This window comes from Crocodylus siamensis, chromosome 9, assembly GCF_052110815.1.
Source record: "Crocodylus siamensis isolate JL-2025a chromosome 9, ASM5211081v1, whole genome shotgun sequence".
Classification (NCBI taxonomy): Eukaryota; Metazoa; Chordata; order Crocodylia; family Crocodylidae; genus Crocodylus; species Crocodylus siamensis.
Genome location: NC_143403.1, coordinates 37,340,542 through 37,350,624, shown reverse-complemented (window position 1 = coordinate 37,350,624; position 10,083 = coordinate 37,340,542). Strand labels below are relative to the sequence as shown.

At 47.6% G+C, this 10,083-nt stretch overlaps 1 long non-coding RNA gene across 1 annotated transcript; it reads left to right on the top strand.

Moving 5' to 3' along the window:
• Window positions 1-3,371: 3,371 nt before the first annotated feature.
• Window positions 3,372-4,048, top strand: LOC149857345 (uncharacterized). Its single transcript, XR_016444314.1, has 3 exons — window positions 3,372-3,477; window positions 3,584-3,731; window positions 3,954-4,048. It is a non-coding gene; the product is annotated as an uncharacterized LOC149857345 (long non-coding RNA).
• Window positions 4,049-10,083: the final 6,035 nt, after the last annotated feature.

The following is a 10,083-nucleotide window of genomic DNA, read 5'->3' as shown; positions in this document are numbered from 1 at the left end:
GGTCCTGTCAGACCAACCTGGTGGCCTTTTACGATCAGATCACCAGATCATTAGATGCAGGGGTAGCAGTGGATATAGTCTTCCTGGACTTCCGGAAGGCTTTTGACACTGTCTCTCACCCTGTTCTCATTAAGAAACTGGGGGACTGTGGTGTAGACACCCACACAGTCAAATGGGTCGCCAACTGGCTGGAGGGCCGCACCCAGAGGGTGGTAGTGGATGGGTCCTTCTCAACCTGGAAGGACGTGGGCAGTGGGGTTCTGCAGGGCTCGGTCCTCAGGGCCGCAATGTTCAACATCTTCATCAGCGATTTGGACAAGGGGGTAAAAAGCACCCTGTTCAAATTTGCTGATGACACTAAGATGTGGGGGGACGTGGGTACATTGGAAGGATGCAACAGGCTACAATCAGACTTAGACAGGTTACAAGGGTGGGCGGACGAGAATAGGATGGGTTTCAACACAGACAAGTCCAAGGTGATGCACCTCGGGAGGAACAACCGGCACCATACCTACAGGTTGGGGAACTCCCCTCTTATCAGCATGGAGGCGGAAAGGGATCTGGGGGTCATCACTGACTCCAAGATGAACATGGGCCGTCAGTGTGGAGAGGCAGTAAGGAAGGCCAACTGCACCTTGGCATGCATCCACAGATGCATCTCAAGCAGGTCCAAGGAGGTGATCCTCCCCCTCTATGCGACACTGGTCAGGCCGCAGCTGGAGTATTGTGTCCAATTCTGGGCGCCGCACTTCAAGAGGGATGTCGACAGCATGGAGAGGGTCCAGAGGAGGGCCACTTGTATGATCAGGTGACAGCAGGGCAGGCCCTATGAGGACAGGCTGCGGGACCTGAACCTGTTCAGCCTCCAAAAGAGAAGGCTGAGGGGGGATCTTGTGGCCTGTTATAAACTAGTCAGGGGGGATTAGCAGGCATTGGGGAAGTCACTGTTCCCCCGAGCACTGCCAGGAGTGACCAGGAATAACAGTCACAAGCTGGCAGACGGTAGGTTTAGGTTAGATATCAGGAGGCGCTACTTCAGAGTCAGGGCGGCTAGGGTCTGGAACCAACTTCCAAGAGAAGTGGTGCTGGCCCCTACCCTGTGGGTGTTTAAGAGGAGGTTAGATGAACATCTTGCTGGGGTCATTTGACCCGAGTATTCTTTCCTGCCATGACAGGGGGTCGGACTCGATGATCTGCTCAGGTCCCTTCTGACCCTACAAACTATGAAACTATGCAACTATAGTGCAATATACAACCCAGTCAATGTAAACCGTAAAGAAGGGTTACAAAAATGGTTACAAGAGGTAAAGACATTCTCAAGAGGGTTGATGAAACTAGCCTCATTCCTCCCCTTTCTTCTCTGTGCCAGCAGAGAACTTTGCCATATTAGCACCATTTTACTCACCTGGCAGTAACAGGAAGATCAGGGTTGTCACCAGGAGGGACCATTTAACACTGTGCAGCCAATTCACCATTCTTGTCTCTTTTCTGTCCAGCTACCTTGTTTTTCTGTGCTGTCTTTCCTCTCTGACTTACTCTCTTTCTTTTTCTTTCAGTCTGATGCCAAAACTGGACTTGCGGTTTTATAGAAAAGAATGGAAGTGTCTTCATTTCCTTTGTGTAAACCTCACACTCCTTCCTGTATGATTTTAACACAAATGTGCCGATACGAGGTTCCCGGCAGTTGAATGACTGTTGGAAAGCTCCTGCTGAAGCCTGTGGTTTCGTTTTGCTTAGCTTTGCCCTAGAGCTAAAGCCAGAATTGGCATAGCCCTGAGGTTTCCTTATCTGTCTTTGGGGACCTACATTCCCATTGAAGCCCCTCTGTCTCCAAGAGTTTGGGCAGTGGACTGCTTCTCTCCTCTGTGCTAAGGTCTGTGGTATAAATGGTTCAGATATGTGGGAGCAGCTGGTTAAAATGAGTCTCTGCCATCCCAATCCATCAAGTACTCAAGTGCCACACCTCTATGGCACCATATATTCCCAGTCCCAAAGACATTTGGAGTCAACTAGCAGTCCTGGAAAGTAAAAGAGAGCATGAGAGAGCATCAAAAATAGTATCCTTGTGACTGGAGTTGGGCAAAACAGCTTTTGTAGAATACTGAATATTCACCTCAGTTATAACAACCCACATCCACACTGAATTGCAGAAATGGCTTTGGCTGGAAAAAAGAATGATTGAAAATGTTTTGGTGCTTTGGGTGCATTTTAAATTCTTTATTTTCAAATGTTTTGCAGTGTATCTAAGTAAAATCAGAGAAGTGTGACGCTTCATCAAGCTTTCTCAAACCCTTTACCACTAACTCTTGTCATTTAGGAAGTAAGAGACCCAAAGCACCAAAACATTTTCAATCATTCTTTTTTCCAGCCAAAGCCATTTCTTTTCTATGCATGAAGATGCAGTAGTCATTCAGGATCACAATTACATGTTGTGTTCCCCAACTGTGAGAGCTAGAAGCTGTCTTTCTCTTAATTAAAAGCTGAGCTTCTTCCATAAAGCCCCTGCTCCCTGAGATAATAGGTGATTAAGAGAAAGGCTAAATATTTGAGACTCGCGATGATACTATAAGGGGGAAACACTGCCGAAAGGTCCTTGAGCAATTGTATGGCTTTGGTTCACATTCCCAGAAGCCCTGAATACTAGAAGCCATGGGTGCATGCAAAGGGCAGGTCATGGATCAATTTGGGTAGGCCCTACATAAATACTTTCCCCCATTAGTATCTAGTTACTGCTTGGTGAGGGCAGTGACAGTTACACACTATTATATAGTTGTTGTACAGTGGCAGTGGGCCTAGGCTTACTAGGAACTGCAAGTCCCCTTAATGGCTACTGTGAGGAGGCTGAGATGGATGGACCTGTGGTCGGACCCAGTGCGGCGTTTCTCATATTAACATTATTACATTTGGAACTCATAGTGGAACTGGGCTCAATTGATGGTCTAGCTGCAGGGTGGCCATTGGTCCTGTTTTATACCAGACCATCCTGTTTTTATATCATTTGTCCCCTGTTTCTGAATGAGGAATAAACAGCTATCCTGTTTTTCAGTTCATGGGTGGGAATACACGTCAGTCATTTGTCCTCCTGATTCTATTGGCTGTGCCCAGAGATAGGGCAGTGTACAGCCAGGAGGAGCAGGGAGGCAGGTGCAGGATCCCGGGGGCTGGTCACTCCATGCCTGTGCAAGGAGCCATGGCTGCAATGCACGTGTAGGCACAGTGAGAGCCGAGGAGCTGTTGCATGCCTGAGCTCCTTGAACCTGGCCTACACGTGTGCAGGTGGACCTGGGCCCCGGGAACAACTGAGCTGTCAGGACCCGAGCTGTCAGTTGGTCTGTATATACACCCCCCTGCACTGCCTCAGTACAAGATAACGGCTTTGAGAGCAGATGGGTGGAGCACTGCATTTGTATCTGCTGGAACACCAGTGAGACTGGGAGGAAGCTCTTGTCACCGTCTTTGCACCCACAGAGCATCCTGGTGAGTCCCTGGGGTGTCCTGCTGAGTGGGGATTGACAGCTTTGAGCACAAGAGCCTCCAGGGTCCTGGGGCAGCTCATCAAGGCAAACCTGTCTGTCTCCTAAAGGTGGAGGGGAAGGTCTCACCAGGAAGCTGGCTGCTCTGCCACAGGCATCCAATGCTCACTGATCCCACTGAGCCCAGCTCTGACCAGAATGTGGCCAAGGCAGGTTCCCAGGTGCCCAGTATCTGTGCTGAATGCTGATGGTGGGGAGGTAAGGTCCCTGAGCAGTGTGTTTGCTCAATTATTTCAATTGAGCAGTATGTATGTTCAGTTATCTATTTGTAATGCTATGGTTTCGCCTTCCTATTGTATTTTACATATTAGTTTATAGTTTACTGTTTTTGTTGGTTTTATTTTCTTGGTATAGTATGAAAATTAATAAATATTATGATAAAAATTAGTTATAATAATTACTTTTATTAATTTGATACAGGCATACCTTGGAGATATTGCAGATTCAGTTCCAGACCACCGCAATAAAGCGAATATCGCCATAAAGCGAGTCACATGATTTTTTTGGTTTCCCAGTGCATATAAAAGTTATGTTTACACTATACTGTAGTCTATTAAGTGTGCAATAGCATTATATCTGAAAAAACAATGTATATACCTTAATTAAAAATACTTTATTGCTAAAAAATGCTAACCATCATCTGAGCCTTCAGCGAGTCGTAATCTTTTTGCTGGTGGAGGGTCTTGCCTCGATGTTGATGGCTGCTGACTGATCAGGGTGGTGGTTGCTGAAGGCTGGGGTGGCTGTGGCAATTTCTTAAAATAAGACAACAATGAAGTTTGCCGCATCAATTGACTCTTCCTTTCACGAAAGATTTCTCTGTAGCATGCGATGCTGTTTGATAGCATTTTACCCACAGTAGAACTTCTTTCAAAATTGGAGTCAATCCTCTCAAACCCTGCCACTGCTTCATCAACTAAGTTTATGTAATATTCTAAATCCTTTGTTGTCATTTCAACAGTGTTCACAGCATCTTCACCAGGAGTAGATTCCATCTCAAGAAACCACTTTCTTTGCTCATCCATAAGAAGCATCTCCTCATCCGTTAAAGTTTTATCATGAGATTGCAGCAATTCCTTCACATCTTCAGGCTCCACTTCTAATTCTAGTTCTCTTGCTATTTCCACCACATCTGCGGTTACTTCCTCCACTGAAGTCTTGAACCCCTCAAAGTCATCCATGAGGGTTGGAATCAACTTCTTCCAAACTCCTGTTAACGTTGATATTTTGACCTCCTCTCATGAATCACGAATGTTCTTAATGGCATCTAGAATGGTGAATCCTTTCCAGAAGGTTTTCAATTTACTTTGCCCAGATCCATCAGAGGAATCACTGTCTATGGCAGCTATAGCCTTACGAAATGTATTTCTTAAATAATAAGACTTGAAAGTTGAAATTACTGCTTGATCCATGGGCTGCAGAATGGATGTTGTGTTAGCAGGCATGAAAACAACATTAATCTTGTTGTACATCTCCATCAGAGCTCTTGGGTGACCAGGTGCATTGTCAATGACCAGTAATATTTTGAAAGGAATCTTTTTTTCTGAGCAGTAGGTCTCAACAGTGGGCTTAAAATATTCAGTAAACCATGTTGTAAACCAATGTGCTGTTATCCAGGCTTTGTTGTTCCATTTATAGAGCACAGGCAGAGTAGATTTAGCATGAATTCTTAAGGGCCCTAGGATTTTCGGAATGGTAAATGAGCATTGGCTTCAACTTAAAGTCACCAGCTGCTTTAGCCCCTAACAAGAGAGTCATCCTGTCCTTTGAAGCTTTGAAGCCAGGCATTGACTTCTCCTCTCTAGCTATGAAAGTCCTAGATGGCATCTTCTTCCAATATAAGGCTGTTTCGTCTACATTGAAAATCTGTTGTTTAGTGTAGCCACCTTCATCAATTATCTTAGCTAGATCTTCTGGATAACTTGCTGCAGCTTCTACATCAGCACTTGCTGCTTCACCTTGCACTTTTATGTTATGGAGATGGCGTCTTTCCTTAAACCTCATGAACCAACCTCTGCTAGCTTCAGACTTTTCTTCTGCAGCTTCCTCACCTTTCTCAGCCTTCATAGAATTGAAGAGAGTTAGGGCCTTGCTCTGGATTAGGCTTTGGCTTAAGGGAATGTTGTGGCTGGTTTGATCTTCTATCCAGACCACTAAAACTTTCTCCCTATCAGCAATAAGGCTGTTTCACTTTCTTATCATTCGTGTGTTCACTGGAGTAGCACTTTTAATTTCCTTCAAGAACTTTTCCTTTGCATTCACAACTTGGTTAACTGTTTGGCGCAAGAGGCCTAGCTTTCAGCCTATCTCGGCTTTCGACATGCCTTCCTCACTAAGCTTAATCATTTCTAGCTTTTGATTTAAAGTGAGAGACGTGCGACTCTTCCTTTCACTTGAACACTTAGAGACCTTTGTAGGGTTATTAATTGGCCTAATTTCAATATTGTTGTGTCTCAGGGAATAGGGAGGCCCAAGGAGAGGGAGAGAGACGGGGGAACGGCCGGTCGGTGGAGCAGTCAGAACACACACAACATTTATCGATTAAGTTCGCCTTCTTATATGGGCGCGGTTCGCGGCGCCTCAAAACAATTACAATAGTAACATCAAAGATGACAGATCACCATAACAAATATAATAATAATGAAAAAGTTTGAAATATTGCGAGAATTACCAAAATGTGACACAGAGACACGAAGTGAGCAAATGCTGTTGGAAAAATGGCGCCGACGGAAAAACCGCGCCGATAGACTTGCTCGACGCAGGGTTGCCAGAAACCTTCGATTTGTAAAAAACGCAATATCTGCGAAGCGCAATAAAGCTAAGCACAATAAAACGAGGTATGCCTGTACTCTCAAACAAAATTGCAACTGTTTGCATTCAATGTCATGAAAAATGCAAAATAAAGGAGAATAAATATTTTATCATAACAGTCACCAATAAGTCAATGCCAGTGCCATTTTCCCCATCTTTTTGTAGTGGCCCCATCCCTTGCTGCTGACTGGCTAAGGGGGCCTGATGATTGGCTGAGGAGGAGGAGGCAGCACCGCCCCTCACCACTGATTGGCTGAGGGGGCTAATGGTCCTGGCCCGCACCAAGGGGATGTCCTGTATTCTGGGGATGCAGCACTGCCCTGCTAGGAATAGGTAGTTTCTATTCCTCAGAGGTCTGGGTTGCATTTTCCCTTTCTCATTCCCAGAGCTTCAGGGAAAGGAAGTTTGGGAGTGAGTGCAAGGCCAGGTTACAGAGAGGAAGGAAGCATTGCCGGTCAGAGGCCTAATGTAGGATTTCAGAAATCAAGTCTGCTTTCCTGCTCTGCCATAGGCCTTGGGAAGGTCACTTAGATTCTTTTGTATGTCAGTTCCCTCTTTATACAGTGGGGATAATATCACAGCCCTGTCTCCAAAAGGTGATGTGAGAACATGTGCCCTAAGGACTGTAAGGGCACGTCCACACATCCAAGCATGTCCGCTTGCAGCAGTTCAAATAAAAGTGGTGCAAATTTGAGCCAGGGCTTTTTGCCTCAGCGCACATGCTTGGACATGCACTTTGTTGTGGAGCAAATTGTGCCACTTGGGACAAAATAACACTGCCTGGTTCCTCCCAGGTCTGCAGCCAGGGGGAGCTAGAGCCCAAGGCTGGCACCTGTGCTGTCCCCAGCAGTATAAAAAGCTGCTACTTGCCCTCAGAAGCTTCTGGGGCCCAGCCAATTGGTACCTGGGGACACTACCCCTTGTGCCAGCTGCACTGCTGAAGCAGCCCTGAGAGTTCTCTGAACCCTCAACCCACTACAGGGGTCTGGCAATGGGGGGTGCTGCCCAGCTCTGACCTGCTGTGCACCTGCCAGGCCTGGATGGGGACTGCACAGCCAGTAAAGGCATCTTCCCCTCTGGGCCAGCTGCCAGTGCGATGTGGCCTTTGTGTGACACTACTGCCATGTGTGCCCCTGCCTGGCCATCTGGGCAGCTATCACCCAAAAGATGTTTTGCCCCAACTGGCCAGGAGGTCAGCCACAGCCAGCTGGGTCCAAAGTGCCAGCTCGGAGCAGGCAGGGTCCTAGCAGGAATTCTGGTGTTCCCTATTGGAAAACTGAAAAATCCCTGACAAAAAAAATCCCAAAGTCACTCTGTAAAATATCCCAAAATCCATGTTCCTCCAGAATTAAAACAAAAGATCACTACTATAAAGAGAGAGGGAAAGTGAGACAGAGACAGCGGTCAGTTGGACAATGTTTTATTGATATATCTACAGTGTTAAAGCTTGTCACTTATAATAATAAAGTGAACTCTAAATACATGTTTCATGAATTCATGAATATATATTTTGCTGCCCTCCCACAGGGGCTATGGCCCCCAACAGGGGATTCAGTCCCCACACAAAGGCTGTGGCACCCAACAGGGGGTTCATCTCTGACACAAGGGCTACGGCCCCCCAACAGGGCTATGGCCCCCACACAATGGCTACAGCCCCCCAACAGGGGCCAAATGGCCCCCATAGGGTTTACCACCCCCCCAGAAGGTCCACATGCCCCACCCCAGCCCCCCAATTGCTGCCCCTCCTGACCCCATCCCCTGCCAGCTGCTGCAGCCCCCCCAATGGCTGCCCTGCCCAGTCTTACCCCACAGTTTGCACCCCCAGGCCCCCATGGGTACCCCCACAACCCCAGGTACCATCACTTAAAAAAAAAAAAAAATGGGAAAAAAATGGGAAAAAAAGCCTCTACTTACTTTAGAAGGTGGAGGAGGGCTCCAGGGCCTCCTGGCAGAGCCCCCTGGGCAGCACAGGGCAGCGGAGGACAGGAGGGCCTGGGCTGGTGCCCCTGGGGCTGTCTCTCTGTCCCCCACTGTGCAAGCAGGGCCCCAGGCAGCCAGATGGCAGTTGGAGCTGCCGGTAAGTGCCAGGGTTTTTTTCCCATTTTTTTAAACTATGGGGGGGGGCAGGGATGGTGGGGTTGGGGGTCTGGACGAGATGGGGCCAAGCAGGGCAGGGTTGGAGGGGCCTCGGGGGCTGGCGGGGGGTGGGGGTGGGGCTGGGCAGGAAAGTGATTGGGGCGCCAGGGGGCTGGTGGGGGTCAGGGCCAGGCAGGGAAGTGATCAGGGGTGTCAGGGAGGCAGGCAGGGGGTGGGGCCAGGCACCTACATGTTCAGTGCACCACATGTTCAAAGCCTACATGTTCAATGCACCAGGATTTCTGGACATTTATCCTTTTCTGAGAAGCTCTTTGAAGCATATTTGTTAGGATAATATATGATGAGCTCAGTATTTTACACACGGAATCATTACTTGTTTTGACATGAGCAGTTAGGCAAATTCAGGATGTTGTGGGCTGTTGCCATTAGGAAGAGAAATGGGTTATGAAATTGGACTTTTTTTGTTGCAATTCTGGTTTCTTGTAAAGGGCCTACAAAACTGCGTTTCCCTGAGTGCTACCTGATTCCAAAAGCGCTGGGTGGGGCTTTGTGATCACATTCCTATGTAATCTCAGGCAGCTGCTTAAGCCTTCTGTGCCTCAGTATCCCTTTATGCTTACTTATCTCATGAGACTACCAAATGAGAAGCTTCATTTGCTGTCTGTAAAACTGCTGTGATCAGCAGGGCAGTGATTCATCAGGGAGCACAGGACAGGAAGCAGAAGGCAGAGTAGCAGATCAGGTGAGGGGCATAGGACAGGGAGCAGAAAGCAGAGCAGGCTGAGGAAAGGGATCACAGTGGCAGTGCAGGGACAGTAATTTGTGGCATGCCTGCCAAAAAGGCTTTTAATATTCTAAAAGCCACAGCCTGCCTGCCTGTCTGTCCGTAATGCTTTATTAACACTCTGATTAGCTGATGGAAACAGCCAATCAGAGTGTTCCAAGCATGGGCGAGCTCTGTCATGATTCTGAAGCTGCACTGGGGGGGGCCCTCAGGTTCCCCCCCCCCCGCTTCCTGCAAGAGGCAGAGCAGCGGCAGCATGGGATGTTAGGTGACAGCACTCCACCCCAGCCCCCTCCCCCCCGTCATTCTTGATGGGCAATTGGCTAGTGTCATGTAATGATATACATTGGGGAATGTAAGTCTGTGATTCTGTGGCCAATGGGGATTTCCAGAGATACGCACTTAGAACTACATTTTTACCTTCAGAAAGTTTCCTTTAAACATACACCAGGGCTGTGGATTAGAAACAGAATCACGCCCCAACCTCAGACAGCATCAGAGTAGGGAGCATTGCTGAATTTTAATAATGAAAATTCAGATTTGTAAGCATATTCATAGATTTCATAGATTTCATAGACATTAGGGCTGGAAGGGACCTTGGGAGATCATCGAGTCCGGCCCCCTGCCCAAAGGGGTCATAGGATCCCAGCAAGATAAGCATCCAATTTACTCTTGAAGGTGTTCAATGTAGGTGCTTGAACCACCTCTGCTGGCAGACTGTTCCAGACCTTGAGGCTCGGACAGTAAAGAAATTCTTCCTTATGTCCAGCCTGAAACAGTCTTGCAGGAGTTTGTGACCATTCAACCTCGTCATCACTTGGGGCACTCTGGTGAACAAACGTTCCCCCAGATCCTGGT